A 16583-nucleotide genomic window follows, 5' to 3' on the forward strand; every position below is an offset into this window, starting at 1 on the left:
GCAATGCCAGGGAGCAGTGGCGGCTGGCTAAAAAATGGCGCCGACGAAAAATGAGAACACAAAAGGAGCTAACTTTCCGCGCGCTTTTCCCGGAGACCGCCTGCGGAGCCAATCACCGTTGAGAAAAGCGCCGATGGGAGAGGTGAGAGAGGAGAATCGGCGAGGGTGTGCGGCGCGGCGGCATGGTTCACAGAAAGACGCTACTTTCAAATTATCGAGGGGCTTTATGGAACTTGAGAAACATTTCAAAGAGTTTCGTCTTCATTTAAACACTTTGTGCCTGGTTAAGGCTCTATAAACAAAAAGATGACTAAAGGTATCGCGCTCAGTCGCGTCCAAAAACATATAGGCTTGAAATTAGCGCTTTATGCGTTTACTCTCGGGATTCTTAACCAACTCATAAACAGAACTGCCTGCCAACGGTATGGTCGCCGTAGGCAGTGGGTTCGCCGGTCCTTGCAGTACTCCCCATACTTACCTGTGCTGAGGTACCCTGATTATAGAGGGGGGGCCCTCCGGGGTGAGGCGTGAGCATTGCACTGAGTCTGCGCCGACCACTGTCTCGGTTTGAGGTAGCTGGAGCACTAAATTATTGGTAGTGGGGGCTTGCGTGCGCGCGGCCCCCTAACCGTTAAATTCAAAAATCAGAGTTCATACAACACGACTATCGCGTAAGGAGTTGCCCCACCTGTCGGTCGCCGAGAAATTAAGAGCTCTTAATTATAAGTGCAGTGTTGGAACAACAGTGGACAGCTCTATCTTGCTGTAAGCTACATGGTCATAGTGAAAGATGTGCGCTCCATGCGTTAGCATTGACAACGTTGCGCCATTTTAAGGAAAGGAAGTGCGCATAACTAGCTGCCTGGGTCAGTGGATGCCGTAATCGCGCTTATAGGTAGTACGTTAGCTGATGAGAAGAGGTGTGGGCTGCATGTGTTAGCTCTGAGAACGGTGAGCGAACTTTCGCTCTCAACCATTAACTGCCCCGGCGGCAGTGCGAGTGGAAACTTTAATCTACATATAAAGACAAACAGGTGTTTCTTACCACTTATGCGGGAGAACATCTCCGTTCATTTTGTTCGTAACGCCTCCCACCGCTGTGACACCCACGCGAAATACTTGCGTAGACCTCCTCTTTGAGAACCAGGCATTGGTGCAGCAAGTCGAGCATATATCAGTCTATTGCTCCGACCAAAAATCTTCCGGCATGACAATCAAGAACTGTTAGTGAAGTGTTTCTTGTAGAAGGAAAATGTGTGAAAATAAGTTGTCTGTAATTGTACATACATGTGTTGCTCGAATGCTTTGCCTCAATCTATCCAAAAGCGGAGACAGCTGATGAGCTGCGCTCAAATTTCGCGTTAGGCAGTAACGTAATCGTCTGCAGTTTTTTTTTCTTTCAGTGGCGCCATCAGATTTAGCGCGCATGCGCCGGAGCCGCCCGCGCGCGCACTCGGCTGACTAGCGACGGAGCAGGGGAGGCAGAGGTCGTCTGCGCGGATGCGCCAGTGAGCGTGCGGCGTCGGTCTTAGCCCGCAGACTCTGTGTTTTTGCGTCTGTCTTCGATACGAAACTCGTGCGATTTCTCAATAGGGCAAGGTGACAAATGATTTTTTTTTTTGCACAACCACTGTGCATTTAAACGGGCAATTCCCACTAACCCCGCCGGCTGGTGCCTTGAATTACGCAGTTCGTCCAAAGGCGCGCGCGCTTCGTGCCCTGCCTGCTGTTCTGGCGCGGTTCGTGTCGCTCTTGGTCTTTCTGGCAGCGGCAAGGTAAGAAGCGTTTAGTTTTTGCCCACTACGCTGTATTTCAAGCAGCTTCGCTGAGCTCGCCGGCCGGAGAAATATGACGCAGTTGTGACAGACACGCCTACCTCATCCTGCTCGCCCCATGGCACCGGTCGGTGCGCAGTTAGCGATGAGCACGCCATGCTATGGCCTTGCGAGCGTTGCCTAGCAATAAGTTTCGCATGGTGGCGCGTTGAGTTTTACGGGACGGGTAGTTTTTTTTGGCCCCCAACACGAGTGACATTTGTTGACGGTCGCATAAAATTGGCCGAGGTCGCCAAACGTGTCCAAAACAGGTGTTCTCGCGTGGTTAGTGTTAGTACGGGCGCGGGATATTGAAGACTGCCGGGAAAATAAGTAACGCATGAAAATCTCAAAAACTACAAATTGTGTGAGGAAGATTCCGTCGTCTCCACCTGTGAATACACCCATTGCACCCGCGTAGTGACAACACGCGGAAGTGCGCATTTCTAAACGACCAGGAGAAAGAAAGTAAACACGTATGAAAAGAAGGAGCCGATGAGCCTAGGATAGTCTTCTGCGCGTCTGAAGACACCCAAATTGTACCCGCGCATTTGTTATCAGCGCTTCAACACACTGACAGCGACTGGTTGGGAGACGTGTTGTAGCTGTCACGGTGCAAAACATTTGTCGAACGAAACGCACAGTTGGCCGTGGGATGGGAATTGCAGATTTTGGTGGACAGAGAATAACGTCTGGCAGATATATCGTATCGTATGATGCATAAATGTTCCCATGTGAGCTTCGTGAAAGCATGTTTTCCTTATTCGTAATTTCGCCGCTTTCACAGGTTGGGCCTGTTCGCACAGTTTTTGTGTAAAGCTTATCAGAATGAGACTTGCTCGTAAGTTACATTTTTCAGCTCACGGTACCCGGTGGTAGCGACAACCACTGCTGTGAGTCGTATTGTAGTAACAGTGGACGCAAAACAAGCGCGGAACTAGCTAAGCGCTGCGCCCTACGGTGACAGCTACTGTGTCGGTTTGTTTTTGTGTTTATATGGAGCAAAATAAACATTCATCTCACGAAGAACCTGGTGCCTTTTCTGGATCGGCACTGTTTGACGAAGTCTGTTCCGCAGCTGCCTTGATGGCCGGTCAAGAGCACCCGAAATGTAGTTTTACATTTTCCTGGGCCGAAATTCTGGACGGCTACTTCTGCTGCTACAATGGCATGTATGACTGCCCCCCTCTTCTGCAGCATCGACTTCATGCGGCTAGGAGAGAAAAGTCTGCGAACGGGTAGGACAGAGCTGCAGTGAACCGCAGTTCAGTCAGGTAGCCTGTCATGGTAAGGCTTCATGCGAACAGTGTGCACGAGTTCAGTACGGTGCGACCGGCATGATGAACAAGCCGTTTGGGCGGGAGCAACTGCATAAGTCACATCAGTGATGCGGCGCACAACTTCGTAAGGGCCGAAGTATCTGCAAAGCAAGTTTTCAGGAAGTCCGGGCAACAAGCAGTTATCCAAACCCACACAAAGTCGCCGTTCGCGTAACTGACGAAGCGGCGTCCGAGGTTGTACCTAGCGGTGCCAGTCCCCTGTTTTACAGTCAATTCGCAGGCGTGCCGGTTGCCGCGCTTCCTCAGCACACTGAACGGAGGTGTCTGCGTCGAGGTCAGCGTCAGAGTCGCAGTAGGGGTCGACGGGCAACATAGCATCCAACGTTGTGGTCACCTGCAGACCGAAGACAAGCTGGAAGGGTGTCAGTCGGGTTGTTACCTGCAGGGCGATGTTGCAAGCAAACGTTACGTACGGCAGAATGGTGTCCCAAATTCGATCCTCAACGTCAACGTGCATTGAAAGCATGTCGCCTAGCGTGCGGTTTGGCCGCTGTGCCTACTTGTCGGTCTGCGGGTAATACGTCGCAGCTCGTCCATGGCTTTTGCGTCAGTCATCACGGACTGGGTTAAGCGGGCCGTGAAAGGAGTCCCCCGGTCAGTAACAACAATTACAGGTGCTCTTTGACGCAACACAATGTTGTGGACGAAGAACTGCGCCACTTCAGCTGCAGTGCCTTTGACAAGGGACATGGTCCGAGTTTATCGTGTCAGATAGTCGGTCGCAACGGCTATCCAACGTTAATGCATGAATTTGGGCCTGTTGGTTATCCATGAAAACAGCTAGCGCAGGAAACGGGACGACTGAAATAGGACAACAAGCGCTCTTTTTGTGTCCTCTTTCTGTCGTCCCGTTTCCTGCGCTAGCTGTTTTCATGAATATCCAACGCTTTTGAGACCAAGACTTCGGAAAATGACCTAGGAGGTCCATGCCCATGGAGGTCCATGCCCACTTTGTGAACAGGGGTCTTCAGTGGATCGAGGGCGTGAGAAATCCGGTGGTTTCAATGGAGGCGACTTCCGACGTTGGCAGTCACGGTATGTTTTGCGTAGGCCCGCACCGATGGGAGTAACCTGGGCCAATATAACTTTTGTCTAATTCGCGCGAGTGTACGGCTCACTCCTAGATGGCCGGCGGATGGTGCATCATGAGAGGCACTCAAGATCTCCGCCCGCAGCTATGGTGGTGCGACAAGTAGGAACGCTTCTTTGTTGTTGGAAAAGTTGCGCTTGTAGAGAACACGAGATCGTAAAGTGAAGGTGTGGAGCACCGAAGTAAAACACGCGGAATGTGAGCTTCGCTTCCTTCGAGGTAATCGGTGAGCGGAGCGAACTTCGAGTCCGCCCCCTGAAGCTGCGCCACGTAGGTGGTACCAGTAGCACCCAGGAAAGGAAAATCATCGCTGCTTTTTGCGGTATCTACTGGAATATGCGCGCGCGACCAACAGTCCGCATCCTGTTTCTTACAAAAAATATGTTGGGGCTTGTGAAAAGGACTTAAAAAGCCCGACTTGTAAACAACTGTTAAGTCGTATTCTTGCAAGCGTAAGCTCCATCTACCCAAGCGTCCTGAGGGGTCCTTGAGGCTCGCCAGCCAGGATAAGGAGTGGTGGTCGCTTACCACACGGAAGGGTCGTCCTTATGCAGGCACGGTCGGAACTTGCTGATGGCCGATATCGTTGATAGACTATTTCTCCGTCGTAGAATAACTGGTCTCGGAGCGCGTAAATGCTCGACTGGGATAACTAACCACCCGTTCTCCACCCTCTTTCCACTGAATCAGTACCGCACCAAGGACAACATTGCTGGCATCAGTGTGGTTGTCCGCGGCAGCGTGTTCGTCGAAATGCCCGATTATCGGAGTACTTTGTAGACGGCCGTGAAGCTCGACAAATGTATCCTCCTCGACGTTCCCCCACAGGAAGGGAGTGTCATCGCGAGTCAGTGCGTTTAACGGTTCAGCGATTCTCGACAAATCTCGAACCAGGAGACTGTAATAGGAGCACAGGCCCAAAAACCGCAGAACGCCCTTCTTGTCAGTTCGGCGTGGAAAACCCCAGACGGCAGCGGTCTTGTCAGGGTCTGGGCGAACACCTTGTGCGCTGAGAACGTGACCAGGAAAGCGAAGTTGCTCAAAGCCAAAATTGCATGGCTCGGCTTTGATGGTGAGTTGCGCCGGATTTCAGCTTGTAGCACAAGGCGCAGCTGCTCCATGTGTTGGTCAAAGGTGGTCGAAAATATAACGACATCATCCGGATACACCAGGCAGGACTGCCACTTCAAGCCGGAGAGAACGGTGTCCATCATGCGTTGCAACGTGGCCGGCACTGAGCACAGACCCAATGGGAGCACCTTAAACTCATAAACGCCGTCGGGCGTCACGAAAGCCGCCTTCTCCCGGTCTCTCTCGTACACTTCGATCTGCCAGTATCCGCTTTTAAGATCTAATGACGAGAAGTATCGGCCGTTCCGCAATCGGTCAAGCGCGTCATCTATCCTGGGAAGGGTAAACGTCCTTTTTGTCACGTTATTAAGTTTCCCGTACTCAACACATAAACGTAGAGTATTGTACTTTTTCTTGACAAGAACCAGATGCCAATGGACTGATGGGCACCTGTATGACATCATGTGCAAGCATTTTGGCTGCCTCCTTTTTGTCTCCATAGTGGTCGCCTCGGTAAGAAATTCCGCTATAGTGCGGGGTGGGCTGCGCACGAGGCGCCCGAACAGCTCCTGCTTAACCCCGCGCATGAGGTGGCGAAGCTTCTTCTCCTCTGTCATGTCGGGGTCGGCGCGCTTGAAAACACGTTCCTTGTCTTCGATATACATGCGCACTTTCGTTCGTGCGCTGATTTCGGGAGTGCAACGCAGCTTCAGCCTTCTCCCGGGTGTCAGCGGGGGGGATGTGGTCAGGAGAGGAACTAATGACCGATCAGAACCATCGTCGTCTGCCTTCTGAAGAGGCCGTACAGGTGTTCTATTGCGTGTTGCGAAAATAAACGCACGCCGTAGAATGCTTCTCCCAGCTGAACGGGTGCATTGTTCGAGCTCAAATTTCGCACAGAAGTGGCATTTGGTCAGCAGAATTATTTCGTGCTACACCTGTTTGGGTTTCTTGCCTGAATCGATCAAAAAAAGTAGCATATTTGCATCGTATGCTGCGAGGGCGAAGGAAATCAAGCTGTTCTATCAGCGATCGCACTGGTGCAAAGGAAGGGGGGGGGGGGGTCGGGAGGTTTGAAGACGCTCTTTGAACTGGTGTTTTAATGGTCGCAGAAAACTTAGTTTCGCCAAACTAAGTTTTCCGCAAACTAAATTTTGTGACCATTAAAAAACAAGTTCAAAAAGCGTCTTCAGACCTCCCGAACAGCTCCTCCTTTGCTGAATCTTCACGGCCACCAAACAAGATGGCGCCACCGGTGCGATCGCTGATGGAACAGCTTGATGTCCTTCGCCGTCACCGCAGACAATGCGAATCTGCGACTTTTTTGATCGATTCAGGCAAGTAAACCGAACAGATGTTGCATGAAACAATTCTGCCGAACAATGCCATTTCTGTGCACTATTTGAGCTCTAACAATTCGTCCGTTTCGGTGGGAGAAGGATTCTACGGCGTGCGTTTATTTGCGCAACACGCGATATAGGGGAACGCGAGGTCCCTTTAGTGCGTTACACCCCATAAAACCAACACAAAACAAATATTGCCGCCGCGGTGGCTCAGTGGCTATGGTGCTCGGCTGCTGACCCAAAGGACGCGGGTTCGATCCCGGCCGCGGCGGCTGGAATTTCTTTGGAGGAGAAATTCTAGAGGCTCGTGTACTGTGCGATGTCAGTGCACGTTAAAGAACCCCAGGTGGTCGAAATTTCCGGAGCCCTCCACTACGGCGTCTCTCATGGCCTTAGTCGCTTTGGGACGTTAAACCCCATAAACCAAACCAAACCAAACAAAACAAATATTAAGGAAGCCCAATGTATCAGCACTACATTCTCTCACGACCCTGTCCAGAAAAGGCAGTGGGCACGTTGATGTGCACTTAGACGAGCACAGATTCACTAGACTATCAATGTAGCCAGAAATAATGTCGATGCTTGAAGTCGCTTTCATAGCGCCCCAGAAAAGAAAGAAGAAATTTATGTAGCTCATTCAGGTTTTTTGTACAATGCAGCCCTTGCAACAGAGTCACAACGCAACGACGCAACGAAGATGTTCCAAAAACAGAGAATACCGACATTAGGAATGAAGGTGACCAAGGCGGTCTTCCATTCGACTGGGAGGGGTGCCTCACCTAGCTAGATTGAGTTTATGTATACGAGGAGCGCCTCGTAGGCCGTGTCGGGAAGGTTGGCCGCCTTCAGGTCATGGAGCCGGAACGGTTGATCCAGTTCCGCGTGCTCGGAACCTGCATACGAGTACGCTGGCCCTCGGGGGCCCTGTTGGATGCAGAGGTATAGATCGCGTAGTTCGCATGCTAATTTTGAGGGATCTCCGCTGAAGCTATGCAGAGCCCGTTGGAGATGTTTTATTGTGAAAGCAATACTAGGCTCAAGAACGGTAGCCCCGTTCGACCTCTAGAATGACCTCTGACGTCACACCAGGGTGAGAGATGGGCTACCAAGTCCAGTCGTCGCGCAGCGGCGGCCGGTAGCCACGCGTGACATTTAGAATGACCTATGACGTCATGCCATGCCTAGTGACGTCATATCGTGACGTCATACAAGGCTGAGGGATGGGCTACCAAGACGAGTCGTAGCGCAGCGGCGGCCGGTAGCCACGCGTGACATTTAAAATGACCTCTGACGTCATGTCATGCCTAGTGACGTCATAGCGTGCCGTCATACCAGGGTGAGAGAGGGGCTACCAAGTCGAGTCGTCGCGCAACAGCGGCCCTAGCCACGCGTGACCTGTAGACGCGGCGCACTGCGTTCCTTCTTTAGACGCGGCACGCCGCGTTCCTTCCGTTAGAGGCGCTGCGCTCGCTTTCGCAACCTACCAGGCTTAACCAAAGCTAAGCGCCCGCCAATTTTTTTGTGTCTCGGCTCTGCTTTTAGTCGGATCGATCAAGGCTCGAAAGAGACGCCAAGTTCCCCTGCTAGATATCTGTCTAGCGGGCGTGTTGCAGCGGTCCACCCAATTCGAGTCGGCGAGCTGGGCCGCATACTCAGCCGCTCGCTGGGTGAGCTCGGCGTTGCGAATTTTGAGTTTCCGATTATGTTTTTGGCGGCGCCATCTGCGGACGAGGCTATGCCGCGCCTCCCAGAAGTGCAGGAGGTGGTTGTACACTTCCGGCGTGGCCTTTGATAGTTGAGCTTGATTTTCTACCGAACTAAGATGTGTAACCAATTCTTGTGACCACGCGCGGTAGCCTTGTTCGTAAATAGGAGCCGAATTAGTGTAGGTGTGCCGGAACTTTGTCCAGTCGGGCAGGCGGGCTTGGGCGTGGGATCTTGCCAGTGGTTTGGTTCTGACGCTGGTGTTGAGTATATAGTGGTCACTGCCGAGGGTTTCCTCGGTGTTGGTCCATTCTGCGTGCCTTGTGTTTTTGGTGAAGGTAAGGTCCGGACACGTGTTCCGAGTCATGGAGTTACCCGCGTTGGATGTGCAGGGTCGGTCTGAAGGGTCAGCCCCAGCGTGGACGAAAGTTCCGCAAGCTTGCGTCTGCGCTTCTCTTCACGCACGTACCCCCAGAGTGTGCTATGAGCGTTGAAGTCGCCCACGATCACCAAGGGAGTGCCTGCCCGCAGCCTTCAGGGCCCGGCTGAAGAGGGCTGTGAAAGTTACGTTTTTTATCTTGGGAGAAGAATAGATTTTAAGTATATGTAAGGGTGCGTTTTTTTTCTTAAGCGGAAGAAGAGTGACCATCACATAGGAGTATGCAGTATTGAGGTCCAAATCAACCAAGTTGGCTGTGTAATTTTTCTGCCCGCAGATACAGATAGAGGGGTCCTGCTGGAACGTAACATAATTTGTAAGAGTTGCGCCGCTCCCTGGCTCCTGGAGGGCAACCACCGCAGGAAGTCAATCGAATGTTAACAGGAAGAGCCGGAGGTTCGCCCGCTTGGCGCGGGTACGGAATCCCCGGCAGGTCTACTGGGTAATTTGGATGGGGGTGGCCTAATTGGTATGAGGAGAGCGCCTAATTTGAGGCCTGTCGGCCATTGTTAGTTAAATGAGAGGGCGATGGTAGGGACGTTGCACCGGAGCCAGTACTCACGGTGAGGGGGCCATCCTCTATTCCGGAGAGCGAGCAGCTGTCATCGTCTTCTGCTAAAGTTTCCATGGCGCGACGCGAGGTTTTGGGATAGCGGCCAGGCACGTCTTTGAGTAGACCGGCGACTCGTCGGACGCCACGCGAAGATTGTGCGATGTGCTGTGCGCCGATTGTGGGTAAAATTTCGGGAATTTTTACGTTCCCGGTGGTGGTTGCAGCAGAACTTTGACTTTCTAGGGCATTGAAACGGGCGTCCATGCGGGCCTCTAGACGGACCTCAGGTGCATCGTCCGCGTTCAGTGCTGCGTTCGATGCCGCGGGCTGACTCTCCTTTGCCTCAGTAGCGGGGTGCGAGGGGGGAGTGATAGGTTGTTTTGATTGCGATTCTAGGATCGCGGTTTTCTGGAGCAGCATCTCAATTTCACCCTCAAGGGCTGCTATTTTGGTTTGCTCGGCACTGCATGCCGCAGAGGGGCAGGAGGGAGTGGAGGAGGAGGCAGCCCTGTCCAAACCGCTCACCTGCGTTCCATGTTTCACAGCGTTGACCCAGGCCCCGGGCTTGTTGTGTGGTGGCGTTGTCGACTGCTTTACAGTGTCGCCGTGTGGTGGCGGCTGCGGCGACGGGCGCTTGCCGGCTCCTAAAGCCGGCAAAGCCATAAACACGGACAAACTCCGCCCCATCTCCCTCACGTCTTGTGCGGGAAAGCTGATAGAGGCTATGGTGCGAGACAGGCTGTCCGAGTTTTTGGAAAACCAAAATGTATTCGCCAACACCATGTTCGGGTTCCGCCAGCACCGGTCCTCGCAGGATGTCCTGCTTCAATTAAAGCGCGAAATTCTGAATCCCGTCGAATACAAGCTTAATGACAAGGTAGTACTCGCATTCGAATTGAAGGCGGCTTTCGACAGTCTAACACACGACACCATTATGAATTAGCTCTCCCAAACCAACTGTGAACACAACACGTTTCATTACATTAGACAATTTCTCTCTGCCCGGCAATCGTATATCTGGATACAAGATGAAGAGTACGGCCCCTACCAATTAGGTACGAGAGGTACCCCGCAGGGCGCGGTCCTCTCACCCCTACTATTCAATTTGGCAATGACGAAACTTCCAGCTCAGCTGGGAAGTGTCGAAGGCATACAGCACGCGCTCAATGCCGACGACATCACCATCTGGGCTAAGCTCGGATCAGTAGGAGACATTGAATCCAACCTGCAGAAAGCGGCGGAGATTGTGGACCCTTACGCCCGCCGCTGCGGCCTTGAATGCTCCCCGGCGAAATCGGAATTTGTGCACATTCGACCCTCGCCGAAATGCACTACCAAAATCGCACTGTCCCTAGCGAGCGGAGCCATCCCAGAACACGCTGAGATCAGAGTACTGGGTCTCTTTATCAATAAACACCGCCATGTCGACACAACACTGGCGAAATTGCGCAAGGTGGGGGACCAGTGTGCCGCATGATCCACCGGGTTTCCAATAACCGCGGGGGTTACGGTTCAAAGATGCCTTGCGGCTGGCGCACGCATTCGTAACCAGTCGACTCTTGTACTCGACTCCTTACCATCACCTTCGCAAATGTGATTAGGAAGCCCTTGAGGTGGTTCTCAGTAAGATTTACAAGCGTGCTCTCGACCTCCCGGTCACCACGTCCAACCAGCGCTTCCTGGGACTGGGGATGGTCAACACCTTCGTTGAGCTCCGAGAAGCACACTTGACAAACCGCTACACATGACTCTCAAAAACGCCGTAGGGTCGCCGCCTACTTGCCCGACTTCACATCCATCATCCAACACTGACGGAAGAGCGCGTGCACATTCCCGAAATCTGGAGATACGCCCTGCACGTACGCCTTCTTCTGGCCAACATAACACGAGACGACCATAGTGGCCGGCTCCTCGCGCGGGCGGGAGCCTTGGCACGCTACTATGGAAACAAACGCGGAGTATTTTACGCGGACGCCACCGGCCCACACCATGAGGGTTGGTGCACGGCCTCTGTCGTCCACCAAAACACCGCAGTGAACAGCCTTACGTTCAAAGCACAAGACATTCCTCATGCGGAAGAGGGCCTCAGGCAATCGCGCTCGCCGCCGCCGATCAGGACTCGCGGGTCATCATTAGCGGCTCGCGAGGGGCCTGCAGGAACATCGAAAGGGGCTTCATTCCCTTTTCGGCATACCGAATACTTCAGAATACCAATTATCTCGGGGCTCCCGCGTCCCTCACAATAGTATTGACTCCCGCTCACACGGGCCTCGAGGGCAACGAAGCGGCCGTCGGCCCGCGTCCCTCACGCTCACTCTCTGGGCATCGCCCTGGCCTCCCCCCGATGCGGACTCCGACCCCAATCCGGCTTTTACCTTCAAGGAAATCATCCAATATTACCAATTCGGCCATGCAATCTTTATTAAACCCTGCAAGGGCCTCACGAAGGCGGAGGAACGCATACTCCTTCGCATTTGTTCTAAAACACTGCTGTGCCCGGCAGTAATCAAACATTTCGACCCTGTGTGCACAGGGGAGTGCCCGAAATGTAGGGAAAAGTCTTCGGACCTTTACCACATGGTGTGGGCATGCCAATCAACCCCGCGCCCTCCTCCTATCCCCAACCTTACCCTGGAGGACTGGGAGGCGGCCCTGCTCGACTTATCTGACCTGGCGAGCCAAAAGGCCTTGCTCGGGTGCGCCCAAGCAGCAGCTACAGCCAATGGGCTCCTGTAATGAGCAGCCCACCTAGCGTTTGTAAGAGACGGCCCCTTAAGGACCGTTCCACTCGCTCCCTGTACATATTTTAAATATAAAGTTTTTCAATCAGTCATTCAGTCAGTCGGTCAGAGAATTCAGTTTTTATCTGGGGGATTTTAAAAAAATCCTGTGAGCAAACTACTGCCCTAATCGAGAGCCAACTTCGCTCACGGGGCAGCATGGTATGGTCTACGTTATTTGAAACGCAATTAAACGTCGCTACTTGCCTGCATTTCCTGAAATTAAGAAAAAAACTGCCGTCAACTGCTTGTAAAGCTGTCGCAGACGCGAGCCAAGCAGCTGGTTTGACAGGGCGCGCCATCTGCCGGAAGGCGAGGCAAACGACGTCCCGGCTCAGTGGGTGGGAGGATAGCGCGCTGGCTTCGAAGATGCGGCTCGTCTGTTTGTCTTTACAACCCAAATTGTAAACACTGTGGCCAACGAGCCACCTATGATCACATCCTGTGGGACTGTAAAATAGAGCCACCTCCGGGTGATCTAGTTACTGCTCCTTCTCTCGAGCGGTGGGAGACCGTGGTGGCTAGCTCTAACCCCAGAACGCAAGTTTTGGCGGTGGAGTGGGCTGACAAAGTCGTCGAGGGCTGCGTACTCTCGACCACTTAACGCGACCTCTTGCCAAGCTTTTTCCGGCGAATAAAATGTTTTACAATCAATCGTAATGAATGCGACAAGAAATAGTCGTTGCTAATAACACTAAAAACCACGGTGAAAATGTGACATCGATAGCACTGCACACAATAATGCTAACTTCAGCTGCAGACTTTTGGTTCGTTGACTTCAATGGCATATCACCACACTCGTAATAGAAAACGATGCGTGACGAATCGAACACAAAATGTTAATCTTTCCCGGCGGCACAGAACGGAGAGCAACTCAAAGTCGTCTGAATAAAATAACTGTCGAAATCAGACGACACCGAAACGAACGCGCGACCACAAGGGACAAGTTAGCATTATTGTGTGCAGTGCTATCGATGTCACATTTTCACCGTGGTTTTTAGTATTATTAGCAACGACTATTTCTTGTCGCATTCATTTCGACGCACAAAGTTAATATAACCAACACTAGAGGAAAAGCTGCCCATTGAGCTCATGCGTATCAGTGGGCAACGCATGAACGCCGCCATGATACAACGGTTTGCGTGTGTTACCAGCTGTTTAGACACTTGCTAAATCTGGACAAAAAACGGAGCTGGAACCTGGCGACGTAGTCCCTAGGAAGATGGCAGTATGCAGAGTAGCTCTCTAGTGCTCTAAACTGCTGTAAACAACCGGGAAATCGTCGCGTTTGGATCATTTCCAATGGTATGCAGTGTCGCATATCGACTGTGATTTCATATAGCTGGCTTGTGTCTTCTGAATTGTTACTTGAAGGCAAGTACCACAACTGTGATCTGTTTGGAGTGTATTTCGTTCATAGAGAGCGCGGGATTCTGCACGACCTCTGTTACCGAGTGCAAATACACGTCGGAAATTTGCTTTGGCCCCAAAATGACCAACACAGTTCGCAATGGTAACGAATGGCCAAGGTAAATGGAGCAACTGGTCTCCCTGGTTTGTTTTTAATGTTCAGCGTTTTGTTATATTAAATGTCGAAGGTTTGTTAAAGTACCGCGGGCCTCTCGCATTTTTTTTTTATCTTTCTCCTTCGCCGAGGAAGTCGGTGCCGTGTCTTTTCTGGCCCGGGACGAGCTCATAATGGAATTTTTCGTACGCAGCAACGCTCAGAGCTTCATCACGAACGACTGAGGCAGAAATGCGTGAAACATCATATACTGCTTGACAAACCTTCGTTTCATGTCCAGAATTTTGCGCATTGAATTGTGGGTGCTTGGTTCGTTGTTGTGGTGGGTTTTTGTTCTCATTTGCTTTTGTGTTTCTTTTATTTTAGGTTTCTGACTGCTTTTGCTTCTAATGTATGACACTGCTTTTCTGCTGAGATTTTTTTATTCTTCTATTTGGTTTCAGAACCCATTTGTGTGAAGCTAGGGCCGCTAGTACTTTATACGCAAGGGATAAAAAGGGTCCTGCGATTACATGTATGCCTTCTTTTTATGCCGATTTCCTCTCTCTGGCTCTGTTCGGAGCGATAATGCGCTGCCACATCCTTGAGCTGAGAATCATGAGTGTGCCTCTTTTCCGTCTAAGAAACAGTTGGCAGAGAGCGAATGTGTTGTCCTTCTTCTTGTGCCGTTGTCGTTGCGGGGCCGTTCATTTCAACAGTGTTACTTTTAATTACCGCATGCATTAGTGCTTAAAAACGTAATAAAAACGCATTTAAGCCAGAACACCTACATCCTTTATAAGTAGCACCAATGTGTACTCTGTGAAGAACTGAGGCAATGGCGTTAAGAAACCCGAATCTGTGAAAAAGTAAACGGCAGCAACGTTCATTCGCTTGGTGTAATCCGCCTTTAAAGAGTGTCCCGAGAGCGGGAGATTTTCATTCACACGCTTTGCAGTACAGAGGGCAAAACGCTTGCCTGGAACACGTTCTGGGCACGTTTCAGGCTGAACAAGCGATATCTAGGGAAAACATTTGGTTAAAAATTGTTTTTATGTAAGCCACTGCCGTTAAATTCATAGGATTTTATCGTCATATTCTGCCTTCCTGGTCGCAGAGGCTTTAGGAGCGGCACAACGCACAGTTCGTTGGTTCTAGACATGTGTTTTTTGCCCTCTGTACATAGTTGTCGCGAAATGTGCATATGTATCACTTGCCACGTTTACTCACAAATAATGCGACATGTCCAATCCTTTTGGAGCTTTTGCCATGCATCAACGCACGCAGGTGGCATCGCGGTGCATGAGAGCGCAAGTGACTCCTCGTCGTACCCAGCTCCTTGCATTAAGTGCCTTGATCCCATAGCTTAAGCAACCTGAAATCGGGTTCGAAAGCAGATGTATAAAACTGAAACTCCGAGAGCGTTTACTCAGTTTACTCCTGAATATGTTAACAATCGTCCGTTATTCAAAGAAATGACCACAATCAGTGTGCTAAAGACGACAAAATGTGTAAAACATTGAAAATACGCGTAAGAGTGACACATAATTATTTTCCCTGCCACAGTTTTCCGAATTCAAGTTCAAACTTCACCCATCCTTGACTTTGCGAGAAAAAACAGTGCTGGCCACAGTAATGTGTTGTAAGTAGAGGTGTGCGCCGAGCCGCTTTCGACCGGCGGCGGCGTGGTGGTCGTTTTTAGTCGGCGGCGGTGGTGGTGGTGAAAACTTTTTAATAAACAACAGGAGAGTTTGCAGACCAAAAATGGCCCTTTACATAAGTGGAGTCCTTAGTCCAGGACCCCGCTGGACGAGGCCGCTACTCGCGCCCGTTGGACTAGAGCCCTTTGAGACTCCAGCTCCGAGCAGTTGAGCAGGGCTGCCTCCCATGCCTCTCGGGAATGGGAAGGATTGGGGGGAAGGGAAGGATTCTTTTGACAGGCCCAAACCATGTGGAAGGTATCGGAAACTTACCCACAGTGAGGGCAGCGCCCATCAATTTTGGGGTCGAAATGTTTTACTATTGCAGGACACAACAGAGTGTTGGTCTGCAAGCGCCTCAGAGTTCGCTCATCAGCTTTACTCAGGCCCTTAGCAGGGACCGGGAAAAGGCGATGGCGTTCGCAGTAGTCGTCCAGAATTTCTCTGAACCGCAGAAGCGGTTGCACAATCTCCGAGCCGGAAGAGCCTGGGTGAGGTGCCCGGTAGGTAAGCGCTCGGGCAGCCGCGTCCGCAGCCTCATTACCTCTAACGCCGTGATGGCCTGGAGTCCAAACTATGCGTTTGGGCGAAGGGTCCGATTCCCTCACTGCGCGCTTTAATATACTGTAGGCTAAAGGTGAAATCTCGCCAGCCAGGTAGTGTTGACAGGCTCGACGCGAATCTGTCACGATTACCCTCGAATTCAAGTCCGAGGCGGCAAGCGCAATGGCTACTTCCTCAGCCTGTGCTGAATTTCGAGCTCGAAAGGAGAGCCCGTTAACGCATTGATCCTGGTGAACTACTGCGGCCGTGTAGAATCCATTGGGCGACGGCCCTGCCACGTCAACGTAGTATACACCCTGTTTGGATCCGTGTTGGTGTTCGAGGGCCCGAGCGCGCGCCTCTCGTCTGCCTTCGTGTGTATGTGTGTCCATGTTGCGCGGGAGTGCAGGGACCCAGAGCTTGTGACGCCATAGCTCTGGAATCCGACACGTCTCCTCTGGAGTGCACTCGTGTTGGATGTGCAAGCGGTCTAGCAGGCGGCGCCCGGATGCCGTCTGCGAGAGTCGCGTATACTGGTTCACGAGGTGGGCCTCCCGTAACTCCTGGTAGGAGTTGATCACCCCCAACGCCGACAACTTAGCATTGGAGGTGGCCACTGGGAGGCCCAGTGCTCGCTTTGTAGCCTTTCTAACGATGGTGTCGATTCTTATTTCTTGTTGTTTCGTAGTGCGAAGGTAGGGA

The 16583-nt window shown here is 51.7% G+C and overlaps 1 non-coding gene and 1 pseudogene across 1 annotated transcript; both read left to right on the plus strand.

Annotated features, from left to right (window-relative positions):
* The first annotated feature begins 470 nt into the window (after positions 1-470).
* Positions 471-627, plus strand: LOC149358015 (U1 spliceosomal RNA). Its single transcript, XR_016291997.1, has one exon. It is a non-coding gene; the product is annotated as a U1 spliceosomal RNA (small nuclear RNA).
* Positions 628-10135: 9508 nt separating this feature from the next.
* On the plus strand, positions 10136-12090 carry LOC149358016 (uncharacterized; annotated as a pseudogene).
* Positions 12091-16583: the final 4493 nt, after the last annotated feature.

The sequence above is a fragment of the Amblyomma mixtum genome, chromosome 3 (assembly GCF_055824585.1).
Source record: "Amblyomma mixtum isolate Tamu chromosome 3, ASM5582458v1, whole genome shotgun sequence".
NCBI classification, from domain to species: Eukaryota; Metazoa; Arthropoda; class Arachnida; order Ixodida; family Ixodidae; genus Amblyomma; species Amblyomma mixtum.